The 17,518-nt window shown below is 39.3% G+C and overlaps 1 protein-coding gene across 1 annotated transcript in view; it reads right to left on the bottom strand.

The window, feature by feature from the left end:
* The window catches only part of LOC102691760 (transmembrane protein 50B), a 35,551-nt gene extending 25,571 nt beyond the window's left edge, over positions 1–9,980 (bottom strand). Inside the window, exon 1 of the mRNA XM_006638961.3 lies at positions 9,612–9,980. The gene's annotated coding sequence lies outside the window, so the exon portion shown is untranslated. The remainder of the gene's footprint in view (positions 1–9,611) is intronic.
* Between the last annotated feature and the right edge of the window lie 7,538 nt (positions 9,981–17,518).

The following is a 17,518-nucleotide window of genomic DNA, read 5'->3' as shown; positions in this document are numbered from 1 at the left end:
CCTTTTGCCACATTTCAGGCTTCAAACATAAAGATATAAATTTTTTATTTTATGTGAAGAATCACCAACAAGTGGGACACAATTGTGAAGTGGAATGAAATCTATTGGATTTTTGAAACTTTTTTAACTAATAAAAAAATGAAAAGTGGGGCGTGCAAAATTATTCGGCCCCCTTGCGTTAATACTTTGTAGAGCCACCTTTTGCTGCGATTACAGCTGCAAGTCGCTTGGGGTATGTCTCTATCAGTTTTGCACATCGAGAGACTGAAATTCTTGCCCATTCTTCCTTGCAAAACAGCTCGAGCTCAGTGAGGTTGGATGGAGAGCGTTTGTGAACAGCAGTTTTCAGCTCTTTCCACAGATTCTCGATTGGATTCAGGTCTGGACTTTGACTTGGCCATTCAAACACCTGGATACGTTTATTTGTGAACCATTCCTTTGTAGATTTTGCTGTATGTTTGGGATCATTGTCTTGTTGGAAGATAAATCTCCGTCCCAGTTTCAGGTCTTTTGCAGACTCCAACAGGTTTTCATCCAGAATGGTCCTGTATTTGGCTGCATCCATCTTCCCCTCAATTTTAACCATCTTCCCTGTCCCTGCTGAAGAAAAGCAGGCCCAAACCATGATGCTGCCACCACCATGTTTGACAGTGGGGATGGTGTGTTGAGGGTGATGAGCTGTGTTGCTTTTACGCCAAACATATCGTTTTGCATTGTGGCCAAAAAGTTCGATTTTGGTTTCATCTGACCAGAGCACCTTCTTCCACATGTTTGGGGTGTCTCCCAGGTGGCTTGTGGCAAACTTTAGACGAGACTTTTTATGGATATCTTTGAGAAATGGCTTTCTTCTTGCCACTCTTCCATAAAGGCCAGATTTGTGCAGTGTAAGACTGATTGTTGTCCTATGGACAGACTCTCCCACCTCAGCTGTAGTTCTCTGCAGTTCATCCAGAGTGATCATGGGCCTCTTGGCTGCATCTCTGATCAGTCTTCTCCTTGTCTGAGCTGAAAGTTTAGAGGGACGGCCAGGTCTTGGTAGATTTGCAGTGGTCTGATACTCCTTCCATTTCAAGATGATCGCTTGCACAGTGCTCCTTGGGATGTTTGAAGCTTGGGAAATCTTTTTGTATCCAAATCCGGCTTTAAACTTCTCCACAACAGTATTACGGACCTGCCTGGTGTGTTCCTTGGTCTTCATGATGCTCTCTGCGCTTTCAACAGAACCTTGAGACTATCACAGAGCAGGTGCATTTATACAGAGACTTGATTACACACAGGTGGATTCTATTTATCACCATCAGTCATTTAGGACAACATTGGATCATTCAGAGATCCTCGCTGAACTTCTGGAGTGAGTTTGCTGCACTGAAAGTAAAGGGGCCGAATAATTTTGCACGCCCCACTTTTCATTTTTTTATTAGTTAAAAAAGTTTCAAAAATCCAATAGATTTCGTTCCACTTCACAATTGTGTCCCACTTGTTGGTGATTCTTCACATAAAATAAAAAATTTATATCTTTATGTTTGAAGCCTGAAATGTGGCAAAAGGTTGAAAAGTTCAAGGGGGCCGAATACTTTCGCAAGGCACTGTACCTGAATGGTTGGTATAACTACAGGCACATGAGTTCTTTGGCACAGCTTTGGTGAAAAGAGTAGTAAAACAGGCACACTAGGTTAAACAAATGTTAAATAACAATAACAATACAAATACTAAACAAAACACACATAAAAATACAACACGTTACATTATGTACACATTTAAAATTAAGGTGTCCCAGAGGTCTGCCATTCTAACCACCCAGAAATACCCCAGACTGCTACCAAGTATTTGACTCCTACTGTATATAACACATACCAAGGCCAATAAAAAGAGATTAGCAGCCTCCTAAACTAAACAGAATACTACCCGTGATTAAATCTCTTTATGTACAATTGGATGCTGCAAAATGAGTGGGAACCTCTCTTTCCTTTCTAAAAATGCACCCAATAACCAGAAGCGGTCATTTTTAAGAGATTCTTAACACGGGAAATCAAAGCTCCTAACAGCAACAGAATAGCAAACTCTCTTAAAAAGGTTCAAATACTTTACTCCAATCTGGTCTTCCTGGGCGATCAAGACAAGGAGCTCTTGCTTTCTGTCTACCCCTTGCTCCCTCATTCCCCCTGTCTGTTCCTGCTTGTTTCTATGCTGTGTTTTTGGACTGCTACCTGAAACTTAATCATTTACCCAGAACTTAATTAAGGTAAACCAAGGCAAACTTTATGATTGCTTTGATCACCAAATCTGGGACCCCTACATTTAATTAACAAGGAAATGCTGACACAAGTTAGGTTTTACCCATTGTGTCAATATTCTTTAAGACTTTTAATAAAAATAGTGAAAAACATGTAAACATTCCCCTTAAATAAAAGGTAATATATTGTCACAAACCACTGCAACAGTGTGACTTCTTGCCTCTGCTTTGTCTGCCCTACGAATTGTAGGCACTGTGGTGGTTCTGTGGCTGACCTTCTTTTCCACCAGCTGTGTCACTATGCAGATCTGGTAAGACTGTAACATAGTCTTTAACCTCACCCAGGCTGCTACCACCTCTTCAGGCCCCATATATTGAAGGAACCTATGCTTGTTAGGAGTTACCAATTAAGTCTTCAGAAACTGTTTCACTGTTTTGTGCATTCCCATCTGGCCTAAGTTTTTATTCTGGCCTAAGTTCTATTAAGTAGAGGTACAATATAACTCATGTATCCTATGCATGCATGCATGATTCAGCAACATGAAAGGAAACAGGGGTCTCAGCTAATTAGTGTCTTGGTTAATTGCCCAAAGCTGATCTAATTCAAATCAAGGCTGAGCCTCTCGCTCACTTTTCTAAGGACAGCAACATTTTTATAATTGAAGATGAACAACATTTTCATACATTTACAGTATGACTGGTCAACTCCTAACAATAAGGTCAACAAGAATCTAACTCCTTAACTTTCTGACCTTATTTTCAGCTTATATGGTAACACACTACCATTGACCAATCATAAATGTATGAAAATTTTGTTCATCTTCAATAAAAAAAGCGTTGCTGTCCTTAGAAAAGTGAGCGAGAGGCAAGTTATTAACTACATCTGTCCTCCTTATTTATTACAATAAAGAAATCTCCAGCTTGATTTACCAGTGTTGTGTGGTTTACTGAGAAATAAGGGTCTAACAATATTCAGCCAGGGTCGATTCATTAGTGACCAATCTTGCTTCACCAATACAGTATGTTAACACATATAAGATCTTTGAACCCTCACTTACAGAATCATTAGCAGCTGATTTTTTTATCTGTTTTTTTTCCCTTTCAGGGGAACTCAAATCCACTCAAGGATTTCTAACCAGCTGATGGTAACCAAGTCCTTTTGGATGCCGAGAGAGAAAGAACCCTAGTCTGTCTTCAGAAGCCCTGTTAGCAGCAGTTGTAAACCCTCTCTCAGATGTTTACGTTTGGCCAGGTCCTGTCTACCACAGCAACAACAGTGTCTGTTACTGTTTTATTCTCAGTGTTTCAGTCTTTATAGAATTGTAGAGCCTAACCTGACGGTGCTAAAATAGCTTGCCCAGGAGAGCTGCTATCTATTTAAACCCCGCAAAAGACAGGAGCAGACTGATGGCACAACCGGCCTTTCCTCCCACACTTAACCCCACTTCTAATCAGACCTTACCAGCTCCAGATAAATAACCTTCTGAGTCGCCAATTTTCAGTCTGCTTTTAAAACAGCGACACCTTCATCCAACTGAGTATTCCTGCTGGCTTTTCCCTGACTGATGCTCGACAAGTGAAGTCAAGTTGCTACACCATGTGAAAGCTCTTGACATGACTGTGATTTGATTAGATATTTATTTTCCCCCTAAAATTTGTGACATGCACATTTTGAGTCCGAAAGCCCTACACCTTAAGAATAGGCTCTATGATCACGGGTTCAAACCTCAGTTATGTCACTAGCTGACTGCGACTGGGATTCACCGTGCAGTGGAGCACAAATGGATAAACGCTGGGTGGGATTAGTCGCCTAAGGCTATTTCAACGCACAGCGACAACACAACCTCTGTGCCAGAAAGTTGCAGGCATGCAGTAAGGAATGAGCCTGTACAATCAGTGCTGATCTTTCGCAAGGGACTATGGTATTTATTGAAATATGATTGGCAATCTGCAATATTCCCTTTGTCCTGTATCTGGTTGTAGGTTTGTAGTTTTTGAGCAGAGTCATGAAAAACACACGACTAGCTATTTGAAATCTGTGATTCAAAATTAAAAAAAAACATTTCTCATACACTACAACCTTTTCATATGCAATCCCTGGAGATACTAGTCAAGAAATCAGTTTATTGCATGCTTAGTCAAAATGTGGAATAATATGGAAATTATTATTAAATTATTATATTAAATTATAAGACAAAACAATTAATGACAAATTAATATCTCAAAAGCAAAAAAGTGACAACAATGTTCTTTATTCTCATTCTCTCACTCAAGTTCTGGAAGCAGATTCCCTGAACCATTGTCTTAAAGTTTCAGTGTAAAAAAGACTTGTGAACTCAGCAGATATATCTTGGGCATTATTCGTAGGAATTCTGACTAATGAACAAACTAATGTTTTTACTCATGTTTCATTCTATTGGCTATGTGTCAATGACTTTGATTACCTGCTTAGATGATGAAAATGCATTTGTTCAAATTCTTTGGTTTAAATGTGACCCATAAAATCTGTTGCAAAGATACAGTACAAAACCTGAGGTGAACATTAGAGCCTAAGAGTTATGCATTGGTTTTCATAGCAACTATACATATATTGCATAGCCTAGATTATTGCAATGGATGACTTTTCAACATAATTTTCCTCCTATTTTGTGTTATTGTAACACCTTACAAAAGTAACTTGAAACTGTAATGGATTATGTTACAAAAGTACTTTTCCTCCACACTGGCTTATGAGAGCCTTTTTTTTCACTTTGCTGAAGAAGAGGGGATTTCCAAACAAAGAGAAAGAAACATTCTAGAATAGTGCTTAAAAAGTCAGGAAATGAGCCAACAAGGAAATGAATGTCATGGCAGTAACTAATCATAAAGGATGTCTTTTTGTTAATTAAAGCGGTACAGTAGCTGCAACAAATTAAGAATAAGTAAAGATTAACTCAAAGATTAACAGTACAAATGAAGACACTTTGCTACAGTATATGAGCCCAATTGGTTTCAACATTTCAACTCGTAAGTGAAAACTCATAGAAGCAACACTACATTCCAATTAACATACATGGAATAAACAGAGACCTTTACAAGTAATTTTAACAGGATATAAGCCAGAGGAGATTACATACTCTTCTAATATATTTGTTTACTTTGGCACAATAAGCTGTGTTATTGATATGTTGCATCAAGTAGAATTTACCAACACTTAATTTTTATGCAAGCTGTTATGTTTAAATGTATTATGAAGAAGCTATGTGGAGAAAATAGATTTCCATGATCTCTATACCGTACATGAACAAAAATGACAAACTAACCGAAATTTCTATACTGAAGAAAAGTTATATAAACCCTGTGCAGTCAAAGACAGAATAAAACCATTAGCTGTAAAAAAATAGCATCAAACTATCTAGAGATATCGATACTGTGCATTCATAGTGAGCATAATCAGAATTAAACAATTCATTCAATAAATGTTTTTTACAAATTATGCATTCAAAATATTATTCTTCATCATACAGTAGCTATAAAAAGTATTCCCCTTGGACATTGTCACATTTTATTGTACAATCTCGAATCATGCTGCATTTATATGGGCTTTTTTGCCATTGATTAACCTCTATGCTATGATATACTGTACCTAGTATGTTTCACAGCAAAGCAAAGGGAATGAATACTTATGCAATCAGTTTTATTTTAAATTTAAAATTAATTTAGTAGGAACTGAAGAATTGTGTTTTCACTTTGACATTACTGTTCTGTGGTGGTCAATGGCAAATAATACCATTAAATATAAAATAATTACATTATGATTCCATACAGTAAACTCCCATAACAAAAATAGGTATACTTACAGTATGTATTTCTTAGTTTAGTGAAGTGTTAGTAAGTAAAGTGCTTGTATAACAAGGAAATAACTGAATACAATTTGGTTATAGACCCTTCTATAGGCATTTTAGTCTTTTCACTTCTTGGTCTGGAATTAATCTCTGCTTGCTTTGCAGCACGCACACCAATACATTTCTCTGCTCTAACCTTTACATTAAAGCAGAGGCCTGAAGCTCAAGTCCAGTGTCTTTCAGATTGTGCTCCACCTGGTTTCTCAGCTTCACTTGGAAATACTTCGATAAATCACACTTTGTTGAGTGGTCTCTGTCATTAATAAGTGTGCATTAATAATGATTCTCAAGGTTTCAGAATAAAAACACAGAATTTGTCAGGTTCTTTGGTCAGGTCAGGTCTGAACCATGAAGACTAAGGAGCTTTCAAAGCAAGCCATTGAAAACCACAGATCAGGAAAAGAAAACAAAACATATTAAGTCTGTGTATATGACTGTATGTCTACTCAATTATCCAGAAATGCAAGGTGCAGATGTACCACTCAAACTGCCTATATCAGGCTGTCCCTCCAAACTGCCAAGCAAGGAGGAAACTGGTGAGAAATGCCACTGTAAGGCCAATGACTACTAATAAAAAGAGCTACAGAGAAAATGTGGATCAGTCTAAAATATCAGTCACACCAGAAAACTATTTCACAGTGGAAAACCAATCTATTAACCCACATAGAGTTTGCAACACAGATCCTGACTGATCCTGCCAAAACATGGCAAAAGGTGTTGTGGTCAGATGTGACCCAATTAGAGCCTTTTGGTGGTGGCAGCATCAGGTTCTGGGAATGCTGATTCTCAGACTGCAAAATGTTAGAATTAAAAGAAAAATGGATGAAGCAAATGATAAGCAAATACAGAGGAAAACCTGTTTCAGTCTGCTAAAAACTTAAAACTAGGGACAAATTCACCTTCTAAAAGGCAACTGATACAAAGCACAAAGTCAAAGCTACTCTAACGTGACTTGCAGAAGGTATAGGAAAGTGAATGTCCTTGAGTGGCTCAAAGTCAAGCAGAATGGACAAAAATTCCATCAAGCTTGCCTACAAAGTAAGATTCAAGTCATCATAAAGTACATTTTTGCATATAACATGTGGGACATTAATATGTGGGACACCTGGAGAAGACGGGGAGCATTGTGAGAGTTATGTTCTTTGACTTCTCCAGTGCCTTTAACATCATCCATCCACCTTTACTGAGAGATAAGATAAGGGCGGGGCAGGTGGACTCTCCCCTGGTGTCCTAGATTATAGACTATCTGACCTGCAGGCCACAGTATGTACGGCTACAGAGCTGTGTGTCCGAACAGGTTGTTAGCAGTACTGGGGCTCCACAGGGGACTGTCCTTGCTCCATTCCTGTTCTCCTTTTACACCTCTGACTTCAGGTACAACTCTGAGACATGTCATCTGCAGAAGTTTTCTAATGACTCTGCAATGGCTGGTTGATTACCAGCTTTGTAGAGTGGTGTCATCTTAACCATCTCCAGCTAAACACCAGCAAGACCAAAGAAATGGTCATGGACTTTCGAAGGAATAAGTCTCCGCTGAACTCTGTTTCCGTCCAGGGTGAGGACATAGAGGGGGGCAGTCCTACAAGTACTTAGGGGGGTACCTGGATGATAAACTGGAGTGGTCTGGTAACACTGACGCCCTGTACAAGAAAGGTCAGAGCCGACTCTATTTTCTTAGGAGGCTCAGGTCCTTTGGTGTGTGTGGAACACTGCAACAAATTGTTTATGAATCAGTGGTGGCGGCGGCCATCTTCTACGCTGTTGTGTGCTGGGGCAACAGCATCATGACAAGAGATGCAAATAGGTTCAATAAGCTTATCAAGAAGGCTGGCACTGTGTTGGGGATGAGCCTTGACCCCATGGAGGTGGTGGCTGAGAGGAGAATGATGACCAAGCTCACAGGCATCATGAACAACACCTCTCATCTGCTTTATGGGACTGTTATTGGGCAGCAGAGCACTTTTAGCAACAGACTGGTCCAGCTATGGTGTCCAAGGGAACGTTTCCACAGGTCTTTCCTCCCGGCAGCTGTCAGGGTGTATAACAGTGCCCTAGGCTAGGACTTTTAACCCTTCATTTGCTCATCTATGGACAGCATGTTGCTCTATTGTACTTTTTTTGGACACTCAATCTGTATATACCTACAGTATGCACATTATGCACATATTTTATTGTTTTTACAGTGACTATGATCATTTTTTGCACACACCTATGTATTTTTATTTATTTATTTTGTATTACTGTACGTATTCTAATTTTTCATCTATTCTGATGTCTGTTTTTGCTTGTCTTGGGCTGGACTGCTGTAACACATCAATTTCCCTTCGGAATCAATAAAGTCTTATCTAAAGTATTTCATATTATTTAAAATAATTATATTATAATATAATTTAAAATCCAAAATGTTTTCTATCCATGTGTTATCTTTTAATTCTAGTCTTTAATTTAATTTAATTTTTTAATTTAGTGTTAGGAGAGGTATGAAAAACTTTAGCATCACGCCCCCAGTCACTATCCCTTAAGATAATACTTACAAAAATATATTTTGTTTTTCTCATTTGTTTAGCTTTTTTGCAGGTCATGTGTTCAGACAATTTACATTTTTACATAGCATTAAATGAGTTAGCACAATCGTCTAACCTTTGACAACTACAAACAGACCACTGTCTTACTAATTCACACGTGCTGGTCCTGTCCTAGGCAAGCCAGACTCTCCAGTACACACCACACTAAGCCCACTGTTTTATTACTGGTAAAGAGTAATACAGAGTAAAATATCAGGATTGCTTGTTTTAATTAAACTGACCTTGTTAAACCTTTTTATATACAGTAGATATTTTTAGTGGGGACTGGCTTCCGTACAAATGTTGATTGTTAGCAGAACTAACAAAGAGTTAGTTCTACTTTGAAAAATGTTAGATCATTAACAATCATACAATAAAAACACACCAACTGTTTTTGTGCCTGCCCTCCAGCATGCACCACTTTAACGAAAGACGAAAGCGAAACTGCGACTGCTGAGAAACATTTTGCAAAAGTATGCAGAGGAGCTGCAAGAGAGATGCAACTAAGACTTTCACATATAATTAATTTTACGAAAGCCTAACGCGTTCTGTACTCCAGGAACTAGCCAATATCGATTTAATGCCTGGCATTTAGCAAAGTAGAGTTAGAAGGGAGCAAGGACTGCAAGTATTATTTTTGTACAAATAAGGGAAACGGCCACTCATGCCAAGATGTATTTTTTGCAGCCATTCACTGATTCATTCCATCGTTTTAAGGAAAAGGGCAAATGCGCTTCAGTATTAGTTTTCTAAGATATGCTAAAATTGTAAATTAGCTTAATCCATTAATGTACTACTAATAATACCAATAAAATAAATACACAATTCTAAGCACAGAATACACACATTATAGTGTTTTCTTGAACCTGTACAAAGTATCAACTGGAATAAACGTAATCTATTTTTGTATTATCTATACATTTCACTCACCTGCAAATTTGTCCCCGTTTAAGTTCCTACAGCGAAGTCAGAAAGTGACGAAGATTGACATTCGATGCTGTCCAATCCCTGTGCGCGGCTCTTCGTCACTCACCAATCGACTTTGATCATAACCCTGGGTACCGGTGTACGGGGAAGGAAACAAGAGCTTCTTTTTGGTTTGAGCTTGTGGTGAACTGCAACAGCGACCACTGCCTACCAGGATGATAATGTCTAATAGCTTCGATAATCTATCGAATTGATGAAAAACACACTTCGTAGGTAGAGTAACTATATTTAGTACCACCAAAGTTAGGTCATTTAAAGTACTAGGAACAATTGCAAGAGACCTTGAATGGGTAACGTGTTAACAATGGCGGCTACATCGGCTGCAGCATAAGATCAGCAACGAAGGAAGGCTGACCCCAGGTCACATTGAGCACATTGCTGCTGTATCAGTAGTTTTTTTTTTGCTAGACCAGCAGATGGCGCACTTACCTCTGGACCAGAATTTCCAAACCAATGCCACAGCATGGTGACACCAATGTGATGCAGGAGGTTTAAACAAAGGTTCTGACTATTTGATCAGTATAGATTCCATGGCACTTTTTTTAAACAATAGGCATCTAAACCCAACAGACTGCTAAAGCCAAACGGCCCCACCACATTACCTGCCTCATTGCAACTTTCCAAGACATTTTTAGATTTCTTTCACTCCAAGATTGACAACATTCTCATTCACATTCTCTCCACAGCTCGTATTACTTCCACTCCTCCTCCCTGCTTACCTGAATTTACTGGTTTCCTTCTTTCTAACTTCTCACTTCTTGACTCTGCAACCATCAGTAAACTGGTTTCACATATGAAATCCACCACCTGTATATCAGATCCCATCCCCACCACTTTATTTCAGTTCTGTTTCTCTTCTCTCTGCCCCATTGTCCTCAGTATAATAAATGAATCCTTGAGCACTGGTGTTGTACCAAAGGTCCTCAAAACTGCTGCCATTACCCCCATGCCAAAAAAGCCTAACATGGCTCTCAACAATCTTAACAATTTTCGCCCCATCTCCAACTTACCCTTTCTTGCAAAAATTCTAGAACGTGCTGTCACACTTCAGTTAAGTAACCACCTCATGACAAACAACCTTTTCGAACCCCTCCAATCTGGTTTCCGACAACGTCACAACACAGAAACTGCCCTGGTCAAAATCACTAACGATCTTCTAACAGCTTCCAATTCTGGTTCTCTTTCTTTCCTCATTCTTCTCGTTCTCAGTCCTGCTGTTAACCATGATATCTTACTTTCTCATCTTGAGAGTGTGTTTGGGGTTTCTGACAATGCTCTCAAATGATTCAAATTTTACAGTACCTCCCTGATCTCTGTCACTTTGTCTGTCTTGGTGGATTTAGATTAAATTGGACTTGTTACATCTGGTGTTCCTCAGGGCTCGATACTGGCCCCCCTACTTTTCAGCATTTCCATGTTTCAGCTTGGTCAGCTGTTAAAATCTCATGGCATATCAATTCTATGCTGATGATACTCAAATTATACATCCATACCAAACCTGACACTGATGTGGCTGTCTCTATTCTACTAAATTGCAACTCCGACATCAAAATATGGATGACTCACAATTTCCTTAATCTAAACTTTGATAACACTGATGTCATTCTTATCAGCATTCCCCTCAACTTTGTAAAGCCAAGGCTGTAACTCTATCATTGGATGGTACTGTACTTGAACTTCAGTCCAAATTGAAAAACTTGGGGATGATATTTGACTCAGGCTTGACATTCGACCCACATGTGCAACATATTGTTAAAACATATTTTTTTCACCTCAGCAATATCACCAGACTGCGTACTATGTTATCACTAACTGTGGCTGAAAAGCTGATCGACACATTTGTCTTCTCCCGAACTGACTACTGTAACGCTCTATTCGCTGATGTTTTTAAATCCACATTAAACAAACTCCAGTATGTCCAAAATTGGGCAACCAGAATCCTGACCAGGTCTAGTGCAAGTGATCACATAAGTGCCATCCTGGAGTCCTTGGACTGGCTTCTTGTCAAGTTTCGTGTCGACTTCAAAATCCTCCAAGGCTCTGCTTTGCTTGGCACCTCAGTACCTGTCTGAGCTACTATTATCCTACTCCCCACCTCGCAACCTTCGCTCTTCTAATTCTGCTCTCCTTACTGTCCCCCAAGCCCATCTACATTCTTTGAGTGACAGGGCCTTCTCTTATGCCCCAAAGCTCTAGAACTCTCCCCAAGGATATCAGAGAGTCACCCTCTCTAAAATCCTTCAAATCTAGACTCAAAACCTTCTTCTTTAGAAGAGCCTTTACTTACAGTAACTAATTCTGTTCTTTACCCCTCTGCTCTTACTGTATTCAATACCCCCATCTACTCTGTCCTCCCATTGTGTATTCTCATTGTGCATATATTGCATTTTTTTCATTGTTGTTATCGTTCTGTAAAGCGCTTTGAGAAGTCACCTTTAAAGGTGCTATATAAAATAAAGTTCATTATTAATATTTATTTAAACCCCCATGTCCTAGATAAGTTGCACCCTAGCTTTGCCTAATTCGGACTCACTTAAATGTCATCCTGATGGTCCTCTTGACCTGCTGTGAAGTGGAACTGCTGCATTTCACCCAGGTGGGGCTGCACTTCAGCGATGGGTGAAGTGGGTCCCATATACAGAAAGTACTTTGAGATGCTTTGGAATTAATATCAATAATTCACTGCAAGAATGTGTTATTAAAATACTGACTTTGGTTTAGTAGGTTTCTTCTAGTCTAGGAGACCAAAAGAGCCATACACAGCTAGGAAAATAACACTTAACTTAACCCTGAGATTAAAGGAATCCTACACTGACAGGCTAAATGAGCTGGACCTACAGTAGTCTTAAAACAGAAAAACCTGCATCTTAGGGGTCCTGGTTCAGATAGTTAAAAAACCATAAGGGTGTTGATAAACGCAGCCCAGTGAACATTTATTCTGGACATCAGAATAAACATGTGAAAGTGCATTTAAAACCAAGAAGAGGGGGCACCTCTTTAGCCTAAGAGTTGTGGGAGTATGGAGCAAGCTGCTCATCCATGTTATTGAACCTGACATACTGACTGCCTTCACAAAATAGCTGGTAGAAATCCTCAGAAAACAATATCTACTAGTACAGCTAGAATGACAGAATGGCTTTCATTTGTAACCTTTTTACATTCTTCATAAATATCGCATACCACATAACCCAGACTGCAACTTCATGCAAGAGGGTGACTACTGTATATTCTGTAACCTGACTCCTTGGCTATTCTGTCATGTTAATAAAGTCTGAATAAATATGAATTGCAATTTGAAAGAAAGTATGGCAGTGTTTTTGAATTGTTTTGAAAATCTGGTGTGTCTATGTGGCCATGACAGGCTATTAACTTGGCTTTTTGAAAACTCTGATCCTGCTGTGAGCATTTCCTAGCAATATGTTGTAATGCTCAGGCTGTGATGCTGGGAATAATGCAACCAAAGCATGCTATAGCTGCAGAAGAGTGACTTCACACTTTTGCAAAAGAGGTAAATATAAAAATTTTAAAGGGGAACTGCAACGCTTTACATTTCAGAGTTTGAAAGAATCGGCATTGATGATTGCATTTTAAATCACAATAAAAGTAAAATGTACATAACATCTCCAATTCGCATTGCAAAATAGATACAATTTCCAGGTATGTGCAGTCCATGTTCTGTGCAGGCTTGTGAATACATCTTTTTTAATCCTACAGAAATATTGCTCTCAACTTCAAGATGGTTTTGCATCTTACATTATGCAGATCATGTAAGACCATTTTTGCAGTGACATGTCTGCTGCACAATCTTTACTAATTGGCTCATACACCACATTACATTACTCATTACAGTGACTTGCGAGCAGAAAGGGCCATACCACATCACAATTTGTGGGAACTCTCACTCTTGCCCGTGGCGAGACCAGGGATTTTCAGTATATTTAACTCATTGGTACCTGATTGAAAAAACAAAGCATTTATTACATAATATACTAAATGTATTTTCTCATCAACCATAGGTGTGACCTTAAAACGGTCAACAGCACTTTAATATAGATGTCCATGTACACTATGTACAGGTAATTTAGTTTTCTGACGTTTACTGTAGTGCTACAATTTCAATTATGGCAATTAAGTATAAGTATAATTTTTCTGTAGTTCCTTGCTTACATGCAGATAATGATCTAGCTGTGCTTCTTTTGTATTCATATAGTGTACATTAAAATTACAGTATATGCATTTTCTTTTCACTTTAGTACAAGGCAGTAGTTTATAAGTTTTTCTGTAGTTGCTAGAATAAAACTTCTGGTAGAAGAGAATGCACATTTAGTTTCAGGGTTAAAAAATATTTTCTATAAGATTTAGTACTGGACAACAACTTCTGTAGAATTCCAACAGTTGTTTGTGGTCTATAGCATTTATTTTTACAGTTTTATGGAACATACAATCTTCTTATTTTGAATATAAATGTTATTTTTACCTACTGTAGATATGATGGCAGTGTTCGGCAATATTCCACTCAAATATAAAGCTGCCAAAGAATAATATCAAAACCATAAATTAAATCAGCCAACTGAAGAATGAGTGAACTGAATGAATACAGTATCAATATAAGGTTGAGCACTGTGATCCATTGTATCTCTAAATACAGTGGATCCTGCAGTCCCAACAAGAACCTCACAGATCTTCTGATTCCACTACATGACTCCTGCTATCCAGCCTCCTACACTGGACAGACAGAGCGCCAGAGCAGCATCAACACCAGGGGGTGGCTGAGAGAGTAAGGACCTCTCCTTGACAAAGCAAACAGCCACTGCACATTTGTGGATTGTTTATCATCAAAAGATGAATCATTAAGGGGAGCATTCTTTCTCCAAACAACTGCAACAGGATACTAGAACAATGCAGACATGGCATTTTTCAAGAGTTTGTGTGAGGTTTTCCAGTTCAAAACAGGATATTTAAGTGTGACAAGCTCTGAAACTGTATGTTACTTGTGCAATGGAAGCTTCACATCTTAAAAAAAGTACAACTACAACACCACTTTCATCTCCTACCCTATTCTTGTCAGATCTCAAAGAAGTTTCCTTTATCGGAGACCTGATAAACATGATGTAACGGATAGATTTATTGGTTTGGTAATGGAGCAGAATATGGTCAAAGACACTATCTGTATTCTGAACAATTAGGATCAATTGGGATCAATTAGCTACTACTAGTTACGCAAGATACCTGTAGGTTTAAATTTCTTGCATTATATATTTGCATGGTTAAACTGAAATTGTACTTAAGCTGTTGTATTTCAATTAAAAATGAAGCCAAGTGATTAGAATGAGCATTTACACTTGACAAAAAATTTAAAGAAAACAATTGTTTCAGAAAGCGAAGTCCCTGCTCTATAGAATTGTCTATTGTGATAAAGTATAATAGGAATCATATTAGAAGGAAATGATTTGTTAAAGGGTATAAATTATGGTATCACCTTGCTCTGTTTATGGTGTCCTGTTTTAAGCAGATATCCAAGAATATTATCTTTCAGATTATTATTATTATCTGAAAGGTTACAAATGAGTGGAGACCACCTGGTCCACCCAGCTCATTGAAGAGTTAGTAGCCAGTTGAGTTAAGTTTTTCATCTAGCCATTTCTTGAAAGACAGCAGTGGCCATTGGCCATGCCTACGCTCTGACCTGACCACTGAGGAGACAGGATATGTGGAGCACCTGTCACTAGTGAGTAGTCTCACAGCAACAGGAGCTCTGGGGTATTTACACCCACCTCTGTCTCTCCTCTGTGATCCAGCATTGATGTCTGATGATAGATGCACTTCATTCCTGAGTCACCTTCTAGCCTCCCAGCGGAGTCCTTCCTGTTCCTGGGTTCCAGTTCCCTGGACTCCGCCTGGGAGCTCTGCCCGTGGCTGTGCTGTCCAGGGCTTCTCCAGGATTCTGATCGTGGAATGGAGCAGGAATTCAGCAGACCATGTTGGGTCCTGAAGTGGGGTCTTGACCTCTGGTCCTCACTCAGCAGCCTGGAGAAGCCCTGGATGGCACAGCTGTGGCAGAGCCAGAGAGAACGGGAACCAAGAACAGGAAGAGCTCCACTGGGATGCTGGAAGGTGGTTCATGAGTGCAGTGATGCGAATGTCAATGCTGGATCACTGAGGAAAAACACAGGAGGGTTTAAATATCCCAGAGATCCTGCTAACATGATTGTGTTCACAACAGCCAGGTCCTCTGCATAAGATGTCTCCGCAGCGATCAGGGCAGCACAGATACATGTCTAGAACCCTTTGCTTCATATTTGACACCTTATGTTACAATTTATAAATCCGGTGTTCAAAGTTCAAAGGAACTTTGTCTGTAACTCTTACAGAGAAATTAGACATCATGAGAAATACATTGTGTAAGTGTTTAGCTGTATTTCAAGGGGAAAAGCAGGGGTTAGTAAAGTACAGAAAAGTAGTACCTGGACTGCACTGGGAACCCTTGTTGTCTCTTTGGGTTGGCGGGCTTGGCAGTCTCCGGGACATGAAAACATAAACACCCTTGACTCGCTGAGAGTCACCTGAGAGTTGCTGCCTCACGACTGCGAGCTGGGCCCTCAGGGGTAGAGAAGGAAGAGTAAGACTCTCCTGACACTCCGAGAGTCACCTGGGAGGTCACTGGCTAGGCCCTCAGAGAACAGAGAGGAGGAGAATTAGTAGGTTAGAGCTGCTTGAGAACAATGTGGCCTGGAGAGCCTCTGACTCATTCTGTGAGACCCTGCCCAGGAGGGGTCGAGGTGGTGCTGCCAACCTGAGGTTGGGGAAGTGAGCTTCACTTACCCCTCAGAGGGAACCTGGATGCAAAGGCAACAAGAAAGAAAAAGGAGGAGGAGGGAGGTGTAGGGAACTGAAAACTTTAGATGTGAGTGTTAGCGTGTTTAGGGTTTATACAGAGAAAAAAAGAAAATTTAATGACAGAAGAAGGGAAGGAGCACTTCTAGCCTCTCCCTGCGAGCCCCACGACCACCTGTCAGTTTCTTTATATTACCTGTAACATTGCACTGAAATACACAAAAAGTATAATGAAATATTTAGAAGAGTGTATGTGATACTATATTCACATTTTCACAAGGGTGTTGCTGGGAACAAACAATAAATTTGAATAGGACCATTTACAATATGTGCACTTTAAAAGCCCAAATACAAAAATGCTTATTGCACATAGTTACCATGTGTGTTAACAAGGCTTAATATCATCCTTTGCTTATATATTTATATATTCATTATTTATGCTCTGTGTTATAAATAATACCTAATGGAATAGTAAACAAGAAAAATAATTCATAATAGTCAGTAAAGACTTGCAAATTTCAGTGTCGTAAAACAATCTTTTCCAATGTATGAAGACGTCATGAGGGAGCAGGACTTCAGAATCACAGAGATAGAGTGGAATGATGGCAGGTTCACAGACTCGGTAAGGCGCAACAAAGCCATTTTGATAACCTTTGCACGCATGCTAATTTTACCTTTAAGGATACTGCAATAAGGAACCTACTGCTAGACTTTTCTGATTCAGGATGCAGGATTCACAGTCATCCGCATTTTGCTGAATGATTAAAAACTGTCAGTCATCTGTACTTGGAGGTTGTGCCATTTTTAAAAGTGCCTTGGAGTGAATTTTGTTTCGTTTTTTGCAGTACAATAGAGGACAGGGGACTTGTCCAGACTATGAGCCTGTGATTCCTCCAAGCCATCCCCAGACAGACATGTCAATTAGTGTGGCTGCTAAGGTTTAATAAATACAGGCAGATTTTCTTCACCTAGCCAGGAAACAGATCAACATCAGAAATTACCATTTCTAATGCATA

The sequence above is a fragment of the Lepisosteus oculatus genome, chromosome 15 (assembly GCF_040954835.1).
Source record: "Lepisosteus oculatus isolate fLepOcu1 chromosome 15, fLepOcu1.hap2, whole genome shotgun sequence".
NCBI lineage: Eukaryota > Metazoa > Chordata > Actinopteri > Semionotiformes > Lepisosteidae > Lepisosteus > Lepisosteus oculatus.
Note: the sequence above shows the minus strand (reverse complement) of the source record. Positions and strands in the feature narration are given on the sequence as shown.